The 16,332-nt window shown below is 42.7% G+C and overlaps 1 protein-coding gene and 1 pseudogene across 3 annotated transcripts in view; both read left to right on the top strand.

The window, feature by feature from the left end:
- Positions 1 to 16,332, top strand: part of mapre2 (microtubule-associated protein, RP/EB family, member 2) — a 146,300-nt gene that overhangs the window by 17,022 nt on the left and 112,946 nt on the right. The window lies entirely within an intron of this gene.
- On the top strand, positions 1,997 to 2,231 carry LOC139278829 (U2 spliceosomal RNA; annotated as a pseudogene).

Raw genomic sequence — 16,332 nt, 5'->3', positions numbered from 1 at the left:
AATGTTAAAACAAAAGTGAACATTCAGTCCTGTAAATCATGTTGCATTTACACACTAAAGACTTTAAGATTTCTGAAGAAACCATGTACAGTGCATGCTATCGTAGTCAAGTGTTGCGGATAAAAGTTTCCTACTACCATGTCTTCTAAAACCACAGGATGTGTGCTATTGCACCAGTTAGTGTTTTCCTCAGCTAAGAAGGTTGTGTTCTCTGCTTCCACATTACAACTTGTGCTGATGAACTGGGACAAAGCCTTTTTTATTCGTCTTCGAGCAGATTAGATCGTCTGCATATAGTCTAATATCTTATCTTTCCAAAACAGCGAGTCCATGTTTTCTTTTGCAGGATTTTTATTCCCAGAATCAGCAGCTTACAAACTTATAGAGCTATTATCAGCAAAGACATTGCTCTCTTTATTCAAAGAAAAGTAAAACTGTTTGCAAGCTCTGTTTTACCCATACTGTAAAGCAATAATGATCAACCAATGCCATTCTCCAGGTGGTCACACAAAAATAAGCAAAACCAACCAAGAGCAAAATCCAGTGAACTAAAGCACAAAAGTGAAATCTAACATTCCACACAAGGGTAAAATCTGAAATCCTGCATTCCACTGGAAAGCCTTGTAACGAGGGTGCAGGTCAGAGGTATGACTACAACGTTAATGCTGATTTCCAACCTGTGTCCTCGTCAAGCGAAACTCCCCAATAAGAGTGCACGATCACTGAACAAATGTGAAAATGTGTACTCCTAGTTGAGTACTTTTGGTAATGAACTGTATGCCATCTCCCTGCCCCCCCCCCCCCCCCCGACATACATACATCCATTCATACTCTTGACAGACTCATTTAAGAGCCGTGCACCCTCTTGCAGGGTTCCACTTAAGAGTGTCCCAAACAGATCACAGATGATTGGAAACTGGACTTCTTGGGCAAGGAGACATGAGGGCAGCTTTTTAGAAATAAAGTTCCATTTTAGAGGAGTTTAATGCATGGGGCTGTCTGAGCCCTACATGTACTTCTCCCATTTGTAAAGTTGAAACCATCTCCAGATCTCCCCTAGACTACCCTTAGTAGTGGTGGTATTGCTGGTGTGTATTATTGAATTATCAATATTTTTATCATTTTTTGGTGAGGGAGAAAAGAGAAGGCTACAACTAAAAATATGAAAGAGATTAAAATGGAGGAAGAGAAGAAGCAAATCAACAAAATTGATGAACACAAATTATTTAAAACAGAGGGCTCTTCAAATGAAAATTTGCCATCATATGCTTCAAAATGATTGTACCGTCACTACGCTTTCCAAAAGCTAGCCATGATCAGAGTCTGTTTTTTCAAAGTGTTCCTTTCCCCTCAATCCATTGTTAGAGAATTTATTCAGACTCTCACCACAGCACGAGTCCTAGGATCAAGATGTTCTGGTCCTCTGTCGGATCTATCTTTGGCCCTCTCCTATTTCTCATCTACATGCTGCTGCTCAGTGACATCATCAGAAAACATAATGCCGGGTTCCACATATACACTGATGATACCCAGCTCTAACTCACCACCACGTGTCTCAACCCCTCCATTGTCTCTAAATTCAAAAGCAACTGAAATAAAAACAGAAAATGCTGGAAAACTCAGTACGTCACGCAGCGTCTTTGGGGAGAGAAACAGAGTTAACGTTTGTGGTCGATGACCTTTTGTCACACTGTCTAAATTGTCTGACTGCTTGTCCGACATCCAATACTGGATGAGCAGAGACTTTAACTAAATATTGGGAAGGTCCCCGCCACAAATTCTGTTCCTTAGCCACTGATTCTATCCCCCTCCCTGTCAACCATTTAAGGCTGAACCAAATTTTTCGCAACATTGGTGTCTTATTTGACCCCGCGATGAGCTTCCGACCACGTAGCCGCACCATCGTGGGAGTGGGTCAAGCTGAGGTGCTCTTGCAGAGACCCGGCACGGGCCGAATGGCCGCTTTCCGTATTGTAACCATTATATGATCACGAATATCGCTTCTCGGCCTTTTGGCTAAGATCAAGTGTAGTACCGTTTCTGACCAGCCACCATGACCTCCGGGTGGTTTCTCCCTGGTCAGGAAGGTATATGCTTGCATTTTTGGAAACGGGAGGTGGGTGGGGAGGTTTGACCCATCCACCTCCACGGAGGTGTGTGGGGGACCTGACCCATCCACCTCCATGGCACGAACCTGGTATTGCAGTACTTCCAGGAACGGTGCAGTGGCTCTAGGCCTTTTGGCTAAGAGCATTGGCGCAGAGTGATCCTTGGCATGTGCAAGGTGACCTCTGGCGTTTGTGATTTGACAAAGAATTGGAACGATTGGCTACAAATTAAAAAAAAAAAATACCGCTTATCATCCATGCCTTTGTTACCTCAAGACTTGATTATTCCAATGTACTCCTGGTCGGCCTCCCATCTTCCACCCTACATAAACTTGAGCTCATCCAAAACTCTGCTGCCCATGTCTTGAACTCGCACCAAGTCCCGTTCACTGATCACCCTGTGTTCACTGACCTACATTGGCTCCCGGTTAAGCAATGCCTCAAATCAAATTTTTAAAATAAAATTCTCATTCTTGTTTTCAAATATCTTCATGGCCTCGCCCTTCCCTATCTCTCTAATGTACTCCAGCCCTACAACCCTCAAATATCTGCTTTCCTAAGCATCTCCGATTTTAATTACTCCACGGTTAGTAGCTGTGCCTTCAGCTGTCGAGACCCTAAGCTCTGGAATTCCCTCCCTAAACCCCTCTGCCCCTCTTTCCTCCTTTTAAGATGCTCCTTAAAACCTACCTCTTTGACAACTTTTGGTCAGCTGTCCTAATATATCCTCACGTACCTCAATGTAAAATTTTTTTATAACGCTCCTGTGAAGCGCCTTGGGACATTTTGCCAGATTCAAGGCACTATATAAATAAGTTATTGTTGCCTGTACATCTAAAAATTCCAGTGAGGCCCCAGCATACCAAAAATAAAAGTACTTGTGAAACTAATGGCATTAAAAGTTGACATCCCCTGGACCTGATGCTGTACATCTGAGGGTTCTGAGAGATATTGGATGCCTTGGTTGTGATCTTCCAAAATTCTATAGATACTAGAACAGTCCCAGCAGATTGGAAGGCAGTAAATGTAACCTTGAAATTCAAGAAAGGAGGGAGAGAGAAAATGGGGAACTATAGGCCAGTTAACCTGACATCAGTCATCAGGAAAATGCTCAAATCCATTATTAAGCAAGTGGTAACAGGGCACTTTAATAAAAAAATAAATTATAATAGGATTCGGCACAGTCAACATGATCTTATGAAAGAGAAATTGTGTTTAACAAATTTATCAGAGTTCTGAAAAATGTCACGAGCAGGGTAGATAAAGGGGAACCAATGGATGTAGTATATTTGGATTTCCAAAAGGCATTCTATAAGGTGCCATATAAAAGTTTGATATGCAAGGAAAGGGCTCATGGGGTTGGGGGTAATATATTGGCATGGATAGAGGACTGGTTAATGGACAGAAAACAGAGTCGGGATAAACAGGTCATTTTCAGGTTGGCAGGCTGTAACTAGTGGGGTGCCACAAGGATCAGTGCTGGGGCCTCAGCTATTTACAATCTATATTAATGACTTAGATGAAAGGACCAAGTGCAATGTATCCAAGTTTGCTGATGCAAAGCTAGGTGGGAAAGTAAGCTGTGAGGAGGATACAGCTGGCAAAGTGATATAGACAAGTTCATTCTCTACAGGGCATTAGTAATAGCCGCCCTCCTGTATGGCTCAGAGACATGGACCATATACAGTAGACACCTCATCGCTGAAGAAATATCACCAACTATGTCTCCGCAAGATCCTGCAAATCCACTGGGAGGACAGATGCATCAACGTTAATGTCCTCGACCTAGGCCAACATCCCCAACGTTGTGTGGTCAGTGCTTCAATCTGCTCTGCTGGGCAGGCCACATTGTTTACATATCTGACCCAAGACTCCCAAAGCAAACTCTCTACTCCGAACTCCTTCACAGCAAACGAGCCAAAGGTGGGCAGAGGAAACGTTTCAAGGATGCCCTTAAAGTCTCCTTGATAAAATGCAACATCCCCACTGACACCTAGGAGTCCCTGGCCAAAGACCGCCCTAAGTGGTGAAGTGCATCCGGGAGGGCGCTGAGCACCTCGAGTCATCGGCGAGAGCATGAAGAAACCAAGCGCAGGCAGCGGAAAGAGCATGCGGCAAACCAGTCCCACCTACCCTTTCCCTCAACGACTGTCCCATCTGTGACGGACTATGGTTCTCGTATTGGACTGTTCAGTCACCTAAGAACTAATTTTTAGCATGGAAGCAAATCTTCCTTAATTCTGAGGGACTGCCTATGATAGACAAGTTTGGTGATTGGGTAATAAGGTGGCAAATGGAGTATATTGTGAGGTTATTCACTTTGGTAGGAAGAATAGAAAAACTGAATATTTTTTATATGGTGAGAAACTATTCAATGTTAGTGTCTGAGATTTGAGTCCTCGAACAGAAAACAAAGTTAGCAAGCAGGTACAGCAAGCAATTAGGAAGGCAAATGCCATGTTGGCCTTTATTGCAAGGGGGTTGGTGTACAAGAGTAAGGAAGTCTTGCTACAATTGTACAGGACTTTGGTGAGACCACACTTAGAGTATTGTGCACAGTTTTGGTCTCTGTCAGAAAGGACATATGCCTTGGAGGCAGTGCAACAAAGGTTTACTAGATTGATCCCTGAGATGAGAGGGTTGACCTATGAGGAGAGATTGAGTAGATTCGGCCTATACTCTGGAGTTTAGAAAAATGAGAGGTGATCTCATTGAAACATATAAGATTCTGAGGGGGATTGACGGTAGATGCTGAGGGGTTGTTTCCCCTAGCTGGAAAGTCTAGAACCAGGGGGCTTAGTCTCAGAACAAGGGGTGGGCCATTTAAGACTGAGATGAGGAGGAATTTCTTCACTTCAAGGGTTGTGAATCTTTGGAATTCTCCACCTAAAAGGACTGCAGATGCTGAGTCATTGAGTATGTTCAAGGCTGAGATATAGATTTTTGGACTCTAGGGGAATCGAGGCATTAGGTGGGAAAGTGGAGTTGATGTAGAAGATCAGCCATGATATTGAATGGCAGAGCAGGCTTGAAGGGCTGTATGGCTTCCTCCAAATTCTTATGATGATCTTGTGTTCTGATACATTTTAATACAAAGGATCTTTGGCAATCCAGTTGAGAATCTTAGAGGCTTTGATGCTACTTGGAGAATATTAGCTATTCCCAGGAATAATTCCTGCTACAGGTGAAGTGAGGATCCGTGCCAATTTGTTGGTTTTGGAGCTATTCTGTTGCCTTGCTTTTTGGCTATTGGTCTTTGACAAGTGCAGAAACCTTCCTGCTGGACTTGTTCCAATCACCCAGCAATAATTCCATTCCTTAATTTCAATTAAGGTCAACTATGCCGTTCTGGAATGCAGGAAGTAGAAGTGATGTAAGTCACAACATCACGAATGTCAAATGTCTGGGAATTAAGTTCTTGGTGTTTTTTTGTCAACCTGTGGACTTATCTTTGTGGTATAATGGATGCTTCCACTGGGAAATAATGACCTTTTCTTTGGTCTGGATTTCTACCTAAACAGACTTTAATCTTGTTACTTCCACAATCTTGTTACTTCCACAATCTCCTGTTTTGATAACTTTCAGACTAGCCATTATTGAAAGCTTATTTTCTTTCCTTTCTGCCCTGTTACTTTTTTTCCTTCTGTCCTTATAAATATTTTAAACTCCGATACATAAAATTCATACCCATTCCCCAGTGTTAACCAGGTTTCCATTAAGGCAATTCTAATTTTCTACACCAGGATTAGTGTCTTAGTTACTCCATGAAAAATCATTTGCCAATATTCTAGTAATTTCTTTCAATTATTTATTACCTATTACCTCCCAGGATCATAATTGCTATTCATTTCTTTACCCCCATCACATGCACATTTACTTTAATTTAAATAATTTGCATTTTAGGCAAAACAAATTAGTCCCCTGTGGGTTTTTTTTCCCCTTTAGGAATGACAGAAAAGACTTGTTTTTCAGTCTCATCTAGGTGACACTAATGTAAATATTTCTTGAGCAGCTATCTGTTAAGTGATCTGTGGATATGTTAAGAATGATGACACTAGTTTTCCAGCATAATATTTTGAAGACTGGGATCTCTAACCAGGTTGCTCCTTAAACACTGGAGCACCACCATGTTTAGAAATAACATATGTCTAATGTAATATCTGTATAATTGGATGAGAAACTTTCAATTATACAGAATTGAAATTTTAAATGTTTTGTAGGTGACACGCATTCTAATAATTGTCTTGGGAGGGATTCCAAATGCACTCTGAATCTTTGTTTATATTCCACTTCATGATGCACAGAAACCTTTTTCACTATATCCACATCAGTAAAAATGTCAGTTTTGGAGTAGGGCAGATACCTATGCAAACATCGTCTATCTTCACAGATCGAGCTCTGTGCTCCATTGAAACACTAGTTCGCTGCCAGCTGGAGTATTGTCAAATTCTGGGCACCACACTTTAGAAAGGACATGAAGGTTTGAGATTTACTAAAATGGTTCCAGGGATGAGGGATTATAGTTACATGGATATACTGGAGAAGCTGAGGTTGTTCTCAAGGCTGAGGAGATTTGATAATAGATGTTTAAAATCATAAATGGTTTAGATAGAGTAAATAGAGAAACTGTGTCCAGCAACTGATGGATTGATAAACCGAGGGCACAGATTTAAGGTGATTGGGAAAAGAGCTAGAGACGACACGAGGGTGGTGGATACAGATTCCATGGTAATCTTCAAAAGGGAGTTGGATAAATATTTGAAGGAAAAAAAATTGCATGGATATGGGGGAAAAGAGCGGGGGAGTTGGACTAATTGAATTGCTCTTCGAAAGAGCCAGTGCAGACTTGATGGCCAAATGGCCTCCTTCTGTGCTATACTAATCTGATTTGTCTTTTGGGAAGGCTGTTATGAATTGTGATACTGTATATTACAGCATCTTTCCAAATACTGATAGTTAACATAACGTTATGCTACACAGTAATGCTTTCTTTCTGCTCTTTGTTATATAACTGGCTTATCTTTGCATAAACATACCTGGTGCCTTACACGCTTTCTCAACATGAATAAACAATTTTCTATTTCACAGTGACTGTCTTTCACTTTAAACAGAGCACTCGAGAATGCATATCTCAGGGGAAGTTTCATTTAGTTCCTCTTAATTTACCAAACTGCCATCTGTAGAATAAGAACATAAGAACATAAGAATTAGGAACAGGAGTAGGCCATCTAGCCCCTCGAGCCTGCTCCGCCATTCAATAAGATCATGGCTGATCTGGTCGTGGACTCAGCTCCACTTACCCGCCCTCTCCCCGTACCCCTTAATTCCCTTATTGGTTAAAAATCTATTTATCTTTGACTTGAAAACATTCAATGAGCTAGCCTCAACTGCTTCCTTGGGCAGAGAATTCCACAGATTCGCAACCCTCTGGGAGAAGAAATTCTTTCTCAACTGGGTTTTAAATTGGCTCCTCTATTTTGAGGCTGTGCCCCCTAGTTCTAGTCTCCCCTACCAGTGGAAACAACCTCTCTGCCTCTGTCTTGTCTATCCCTTTCATGATTTTAAATGTTTCTATAAGATCACCCCTCATCCTTCTGAACTCCAAGACCCAGTCTACTCAATCTATCATCATAAGGTAACCCCCTCATTTCTGGAATCAGCCTAGTGAATCGTCTCTGTACCCCTTCCAAAGCCAGTATATCCTTCCTTAAGTAAGGTGACCAACTGCACGCAGTACTCCAGGTGCGGCCTTACCAAAACCTTATACAGTTGCAGCAAGACCTCCCTGCTTTTGTACTCCATCCCTCTCGCAATGAAGACCAACATTCCATTTGCCTTCCTGATTACCTGCTGCACCTGCAAACTAACCTTTTGGGATTCATGCACAAGGAAACTTGGGGGGTGCCAGGACCGCCCTCCGGGAGCTGCCTGTCTTTTACAGGGAACTCATCAGGGTCTGGAACAAAGTCTCCACCAAGCGCAGCTCTCCGCCGGCTGGAGTGGCGGCCGTCCTGCAGGAACCGCTGCTCGGGAATCCGTACCTCCACGGCCGAGGTTTTATGTGGCGGTCGGAAGAGAGGGCTGTGGCTGGTGAGGTGACCAGGGTCAGGGACCTGCTCGATGGCGGAGGAGCGGGCTGGATGGCGCCAGACACGCTGGCGCGGCGCCTAAATTCTGCCAACGTCCGCCACGCGACCGATGCCATCGAGTCGCTAAAAACAGCTCTGGGCCCTGACTCCGTTAGGTGCATCGAGGAGGCTCAAGCACGTGGGGAGATCCCGTCCGAACTGACCCCCGTCCGGACGGAATTCCTCATCGGCGCCAAACCCCGGAACCTCCCTCGGGGGCCGGCGCCTCACAACTTGAAATCCCCTCTGTGCCTTTCAGTTCCGCGCGGAGGGGTTTCCTGTACTGGCTGCTCCTGCACACCCTCAACTTTGCCATCCTCGCCGACCGTCCGGACACGCCATGGCGTACCATCTTGCCGTCCGGAGGAGGCGGGGGTCCCCGATGGAGGGCACTCTACGCGGGGGTCCTCCCACTATTCATCGGGGACTTGGCCTGGAGGGTGGTGCACGGAGCAGTGCCATGCAACAAATTTTTAAGCCGGTTCACGGACTCCCAGGCCGCCTGCAATTTCTGCGGTCTGGAAGAGTCCGTGTTCCATGTTTTTATGGAATGCATAAGGTTGCAGCCCCTGTTTTATTATTTGAAGGGGCTGCTCCTGAAATTCTGGCTGCACTTCAGTCCCACTCTCCTGATCTTTGGGCACCCTGTGCGGAGGGGAGCGGGTAGGTCCGAAGGCCTCCTCATAGGACTGCTCCTGGGCACGGCCAAGGGTGCCATCAGCCGGTCCAGACAGCGGGCGGTCGAGGGGGTCGTTCAACCTGACTGCCTGCCTCTCTTCCGCTCTTACATCCGGTCCAGGGTGTCCTTGGAGATGGAGCACGCGGTGTCCACCGGTACGCTCGCGGCCTTCCGCGAGAGGTGGGCACCGGAGGGACTGGAGTGCATCATCACACCCGGCAATCAAATTTTAATTTGATTTTACGTTTTTAAGTTTAATTTGTTTTAATTGCCGGTGCTTTTAGTGTCCCCCTTCCCTTTTTATAGGGGGCACTGGGGAAAATTGTGATTTTAGTGCCCAAAAAAAAAACCAAAAAAAGAAAAACACAAAAAAAAGGGGGGAAAAAAAAAGGGCCTTGTAAATGTCTGGAGTGTCACCCAGGTCGGGTGGCACCGTTTAATGTTTTATGTTTTTGCAGGTGAACTCCAAAAAGAGTTTCATGCACAAGGACCCCCTCCTACCCCAAAACAAAGTTTAATTTGGGCCTGTTCTGTAAACTAATAATTTATCTGCGTCCTACAGTAAGAGTTTGTGTTTAACCTATAGCATATGCACGCACTTTGTCATGTAACACTTAATTGGTTCCTCAATTTAATTGGTTCCTCCATGTCAATTTAATTGTAACAAGATGAAAGTTTCCTGTTAATTTTACTTGTCTTTGTGTCCTCAATAGATGGTCCCAAGATAGATGACACTGTTCTTGCTTACCTATGAGACCTTTCATCTTGAGCCGGGGGGTAAAACAAGCGGTAGTGGATTGGCTGCCCATTGTACAACCCGCCCATTTTCTTTTTCTAATGACTACAATGGAAAGGAAAATCGGGCAGGGTATATAATGCAAAGCTGATTCACTACCACTTGTTTTGTGTCCCCAAAGAAGTTGAAAATTCTGCTCATTGCCAATATAGGTGGCGCTGCTCTCCACAGCTCTGAAATTCGGCCTCCTGCTGCTGCCTGTTGCTTCTCATGACTGCTGCTCTTTGTCCTCCTCCCCATCCTTCCCCTTATATAATCATATAATTTGAACTTGAAAAGTTCACTAACATCTGCACAAAATTCTAATACCCTGTAGCACAATTTGACGACTTCAATTACTGTATTAGTGGCCTTGATACTATATGTCACGTTACATAGCATAAAACAGCAAATCCTCTGACTTGATGTCGTGTGTGTGTGTCTTGCTAATTTTTCTTATTTGTAATGTAATCATTTATAATAAAAAAACAACTAGACAGCCAATGTTTGAATCATTTTTCACTCCCAGTACCTTTCACAAGTAGATTCACACATGTACAATGGCCATGTAAGTCTGTTGGCAGGCTATTCGACTGTGTACTAGTGTAGTTAGGCACAGCCTGTCCCCCTTTCCAACCATCCCCAATCCCCAAACCACTTACTCATTTCCAGTCATGCTGTTAAGTAATCAGGAGCAGGAAGCATGCCCTGTTTTTTTTTTACTTTTTCCTGTATCTAACCCAGAGGTGCTGAGACCAATTTTAGCTTACTTACAACAGCTAACTCGGCACAGATATGGGGACCCTGCTCACCTGGCTAAGCAACTTGCTGTCCTAATCATCTGAGCTACTGAGAGCTAAAAATGAATTTCTGTATTGGAATTTATAATTTGTCTGCATAAATCAAAAGTAAAAGTAAATTTAGACACACATGAGTAATTCCTCCAAGTCTAGTCATTTTCTCCCATGGTTGATGACAACCTGATCTATCTGTTAACTTACTGTCTGTCAATATAATTAAAATCTCCATGGACTGAGCAAACTGTAAACAAATCAAAAGGGACAGTTTAATTATGATGCCAAGCCCATTATTTAAAATCTTATTGTAAATTTCTGTTAAACACAAAGCAGCCATAACCCCTGTGAAACTGGAATATGTAACTTTAATACTGTTTCATGTATACTCGTAAATAGATTTTATGGATGAACTGAAAAGCAATTCAGTAACAAACTGCTAAATATTTTATTTTCTAGTGACATCTGCTCACAATTTGAGCCATGGTTTCTCTTTGTTTGTGGCTGGCGTAGGGAAGTTTTAGGTAGCATTGGGTCCTCTGGAAGTTTTAGAATAGCTTGGGTGGCTTGTTCATTTTCCTACCTGCTATTTTTAACTGCAGAAGGATCTATTTCCAGTATGTCTGCCAGTCGTAATATGAGCAAAATCTTCACGAATGAAATTCAAAAAAGCAGGTCAGTGTGGTATAGTTTGCAAGGAAAACACTGGATATTGTGCATTAATTAGTTAGATTTACAGCACCAAGCATCAGGTGCACAAAAACTGCTGCAATTCAAATCCAACTGTAGTTCTTAACTTTCTACACTAGCTATGCATGACTGCATCACATACACTCAAGTCAAGCACATCTGCTTTCATTTCATCACAACGGTAAGAAAGTAGAGAAATATTTTATATAATTTTCAGTGTGTAATAAATTCAGGCAGATGCAGGATCTGTCCTTGCTTTTTACAGAAATAGAAGAGGCGCAGGAACTCCATGTGTGTATATAAGGGGGAAAGAATGAGCTATAACATTCTACTCTTGGATCATCTTCAAATTTTATATATTTATATAAAGACTGGAATGTTCATTGTTCCTGTATAATGCTAGATATTTTACTTTGCAATTGGAATATTTTGGAGCAGCTTGTTGCTTAGGATAACTTGGATTTACATGCTGCAATGGTTGGATTCTGATACCTTAAAACTACGAGAGTGTGCATGGCTCCGTTTCAGTCATTTGAATCGTGGATTGTGTTACAACCTAAAGTATACAGTCATAGCTTTTTTTTAAAAAAAACATGCATTGCGCAGTGGGTTAGAGCATTGGCGTTTCACCTCCAGGACCTGGATCAAATCTAGCAGACTGATTGAATAAATGCACTCTCTTTCTCTGCAGAGTTTAAGGAAATAAGTTTGGGCAATATTAACTCAACTTAGTTGTGTTTGCAGCATTAAACAGTACAAAAATTGGCTTTGTCTCAAGAGAGCCAAAAAGTTGTTGGATGTGAAAAAGGATATTTTGAACTGGTATAGTATGTTTGGAAAGAGTAAGCATCTCCTTTGACTGCCAGACAGACTGTGTTCCTACTGTCCAAAGATTGCTTGATACATCCATGTGGTACAAAATTTGGCCAGAACTGATGTCCTCGCAACTTGACGAGTGCAAGGTCACCAAAAATAAGTGTAACATTGACCCGTAATTTGCGGTTAGCGGCGAAGCAAACTCGTTCACCACTGGCCTCAAAGAAAGCTGCCCACTAAGATCTGGCGAGAAGTTTTGCTTTTTCGACGTGCAGTGTAGCGCGAGCTGCTCTGACATGAACAAGCTGTCTAAGCAGCCAATCACAATGTAGAATTTTCACAGACCGGGAGCCAGTAAGTGAATAATTTTTGTTCTGACTTTTTAATAATGTTAACAAAACAAAGATTGGGGCTCTTGCATGGGGAAAAGCTAAACCTGAAAAATATGAACAAACTTTTTTTTAAAGTATAAGTTTCTTAATTTTAATTTCTTTATAATGGAGAAATTTGACACTCCACAAAATTAAATCAGTTTTTCAGGGCCATAACATTTGTTTGTTTAGCAGTCAATACAATGTTGCAACCCCAGTTACACCTAATTCAACAAGTTCTAACTTTTAATGGGGTATTTAACAGCGATATTACTGCGGCAAAGCCCAAGTCAGTTTCACTGATTTCCCGGATTACACTGATTGCTGGCTATGGGGGAGGTGAGGTTTGGGGAAGGGAAGAGAGGGGGCTCCACAGCGCAGCCAGTGTCAGAACAGTGAATGACCGACCACAACTTCAGGATTTCCACATTGGGATGCGCATCTGCTAAATCCTGAAGTTGAGGTCAGTTTCTCGGGTAAGAACAACGAACACTGGTTACCCATCGCAAATTCTGGGCCTTTAGAATTATATTCCCCATCCCGTGTCTGGAACCCTGTATGGAACTTGTCAGTTACCGAGAGGTTATGACACATGATTTCTTCCAGTCCTTTCAACATTGCTTTGTTATAAAACCACTAGATGGAATATGAAAGCTGACTTCGTTTCTCCAACCACACAACCCCACCCCAGCCACAGGCTCTGTTTGGAACCTCAGTTACTTGCCATGTGGCGAAGGAAAATTGGGAAATCAGAAATTAACCACTCTAGCACAGTGACCACCTTGATTATTCCCAGACTAATAACCTGTTATCAAACAACTAAGTTGAATCTTGTTACTACCAAGTTTTACTGATTGGAAAGGTTGTTGTGAATTGAGATATTGAGTCATAGCAATTTTATTTGGAATGTTTCCCTAATTTGTGTATACTTATCTATTCCTAATATTATGGCAGTGATAACATTGGAATATAACATTTGTCTTTTGCCTCTAATATCAAGTTTTACATTTATGCTGCATATGTTTTTAAATGCTGTGCAATAAGAAATGTGGTAGTGGACCACGCAATGTGATACAATTTTAATTTAGAAACACAAATTTAAATATCCTTACAATTGTCTTGTGATCAAGCTTATAAATAAGGTTTAATTTAAAGGTATTTTCTCTCTTGGATGGTTGCGTGCCTTTGCCAGAACTTTCACTGGTGATGTGGTGAATTCCAGGTTTGGAAATCCTCCATTTTACTATGTTAAAAATGCTATATAAATGCAAGTTGTAGGGAATGTTGTAAATGTTAGTGAGCGCCCTTCAGCTGCAGGAATCTCATCCGGTCATGGAACTTAATTGTCCTGGTGGCCTTACTAGCCTTGGCAATCTTGGGGATTTCATTCATGGTATGTGTAGCGGCTGTGTGACTATGATGAAAGCTTAATCAAAAATGATGGTAGTTCATTAAAGTAGCATCTGTGATTTCAGCCTAGTCAGTAAATGGGGTGGTACCATTCACACTCGTCAGGTGCTGTATTGGTATGACTTGCACCTCTTTTATCTTCGCACCAAAGAAGTGCTTTGTGTGATGCTGGTCTGCATAGATTTCTGTTTCATCATTCTTTATGCCCCAACAATGAACATAAGAACATAAGAATTAGGAACAGGAATAGGCCATCTACCCCTCGAGCCTGCTCCGCCATTCAACAAGATCATGGCTGATCTGGCCGTGGACTCGGCTCCACTTACCCGCCCGCTCCCCATAACCCTTAATTCCCTTATTGGTTAAAAATCTATCTATCTGTGACTTGAATACATTCAATGAGCTAGCCTCAACTGCTTCCTTGGGCAGAGAATTCCACAGATTCACAACCCTCTGGGAGAAGAAATTCCTTCTCAACTCGGTTTTAAATTGTCTCCCCTGTATTTTGAGGCTGTGCCCCCTAGTTCTAGTCTCCCCGACCAGTGGAAACAACCTCTCTGCCTCTATCTGTCGATCCCTTTCATTATTTTAAATGTTTCTATAAGATCACCCCTCATCCTTCTGAACTCCAACGAGTAAAGACCCAGTCTACTCAATCTATCATCATAAGGTAACCCCCTCATCTCCGGAATCAGCCTAGTGAATCGTCTCTGTACCCCCTCCAAAGCCAGTATATCCTTAAGTAAGGCGACCAAAATTGCACGCAGTACTCCAGGTGCGGCCTCACCAATACCCTGTACGGTTGCAGAAGGACCTCTCTGCTTTTGTACTCCATCCCTCTCTCAACGAAGGCCAACATTCCATTCGCCTTCCTGACTACCTGCTGCACCTGCAAACTAACTTTTTGGGATTTATGCACCAGGACCCCCAGGTCCCTCTGCACTGCAGCATGTTGTAATTTCTCCCCATTCAAATAGTATTCCCTTTTACTGTTTTTTTTTTTTTCCCAAGGTTGATGACCTCACACTTTCCGACATTGTATTTCATCTGCCAAACCTTAGCCCATTTGCTTAACCTATCTAAATCTCTTTGCAGCCTCTCTGTGTCCTCTACACAACCCGCTTTCCCACTAATCTTTGTGTCATCTGCAAATTTTGTTACACTACACTCTGTCCCCTCTTCCAGGTCATCTATGTATATTGTAAACAGTTGTGGTCCCAGCACCGATCCCTGTGGCACACCACTAACCACCGATTTCCAACCCGAAAAGGACCCATTTATCCCGACTCTGCTTTCTGTTAGCCAGCCAATTCTCTATCCATGTTAATACATTTCCACTGACCCCGCGTACCTTTATCTTCTGCAGTAACCTTTTGTGTGGCATCTTATCGAATGCCTTTTGAAAATCTAAATACACCACATCCATCGGTACACCTCTATCCACCTTGCTCATTATATCCTCAAAGAATTCCAGTAAATTATCTTTAATTTGCTTCCACCTAGCTTGGGCCAGACTACTAATATATTTTAGTGGTGATTTTAAAAAAAAAATAATAATTTGCGGGGGAGTTGGGATAAGAGGGTAGGCATGTATGTGCCCTCTGTTTCTCTTCAAGCAATGTTCTTATTTAGTCATTCTCATCAAACCATTCCTGTGGTTGGCAATTTTCTTGGCAACATCCATAAATGCTATACTTGAGGCAAGCTCTGCGGTGTTGGTACTGCAGAGCTTCTGTTTAATGCTTGGACTTTCATTTGCTTTACATCTAAGCATCTGATGGGCTTCGAGGCAGCATTTGTATTGCCAGTAGAGTATATTAAACTTTGGTCATTCTAGCATTCTCTCTCATGCTCAGATTTAATAATTATAATGTCCTGCAAGTCATGTTGCCCAGTTCTAACATTGAGGTTGCTTGTTTAGCTGCCGAAAGGTGATATGCATTGCTTGATCCATTTTGTCATTGGGATATCATTGGTGCTGTTCTTCCTGACCGTATTGGGATCAATGAAACCATGTCAGGGGTCTGCCAACATAACTTCCTTTTCTGGCTCCCATGTTAGCTGACATTGATGACGGTTCTCTCTTTGGTATTGTCCCCTCTCCCTCAAATCTGCTGTCATCACGCTCTTTTTTAAAAAAAAAAAACAACCCTCGATCCTCCATCCTTGCAAACTAGCACCCCCATCTCCAACCTCCCTTTCCTCAAGTCCTTGAACACATTGCCTCCCAAATCCGTGCCCATCTTTCCCGCAATTCCATGTTTGAATCCCTCCAATCTGGTTTCCGTGCATGCCACTGTACCAAAACAGCTGTGTCACAAATGACATCCTTTCTGACTGTGACAAAGACAAACTATCCCTCTCATTCTTCTCGACTTGTCTGCAGCCTTTGACATGGTTGAAAACACACTCCTTCTCCAACTCCTCTCTGCTGTCGTCCAGATGGGTAGTACTGCACTTCCCTGGTTCCATTCTTAACTATCTAATCGTAGCCAGAGAATCACCTGCAACGGCTTCTCTTCCCGCCCCGTATCATTGCCTGTGGTGTCCCCCATGGATCT

Source organism: Pristiophorus japonicus, chromosome 1 (genome assembly GCF_044704955.1).
Source record: "Pristiophorus japonicus isolate sPriJap1 chromosome 1, sPriJap1.hap1, whole genome shotgun sequence".
NCBI lineage: Eukaryota > Metazoa > Chordata > Chondrichthyes > Pristiophoridae > Pristiophorus > Pristiophorus japonicus.
This window is presented reverse-complemented; position numbering and strand designations above follow the sequence as displayed.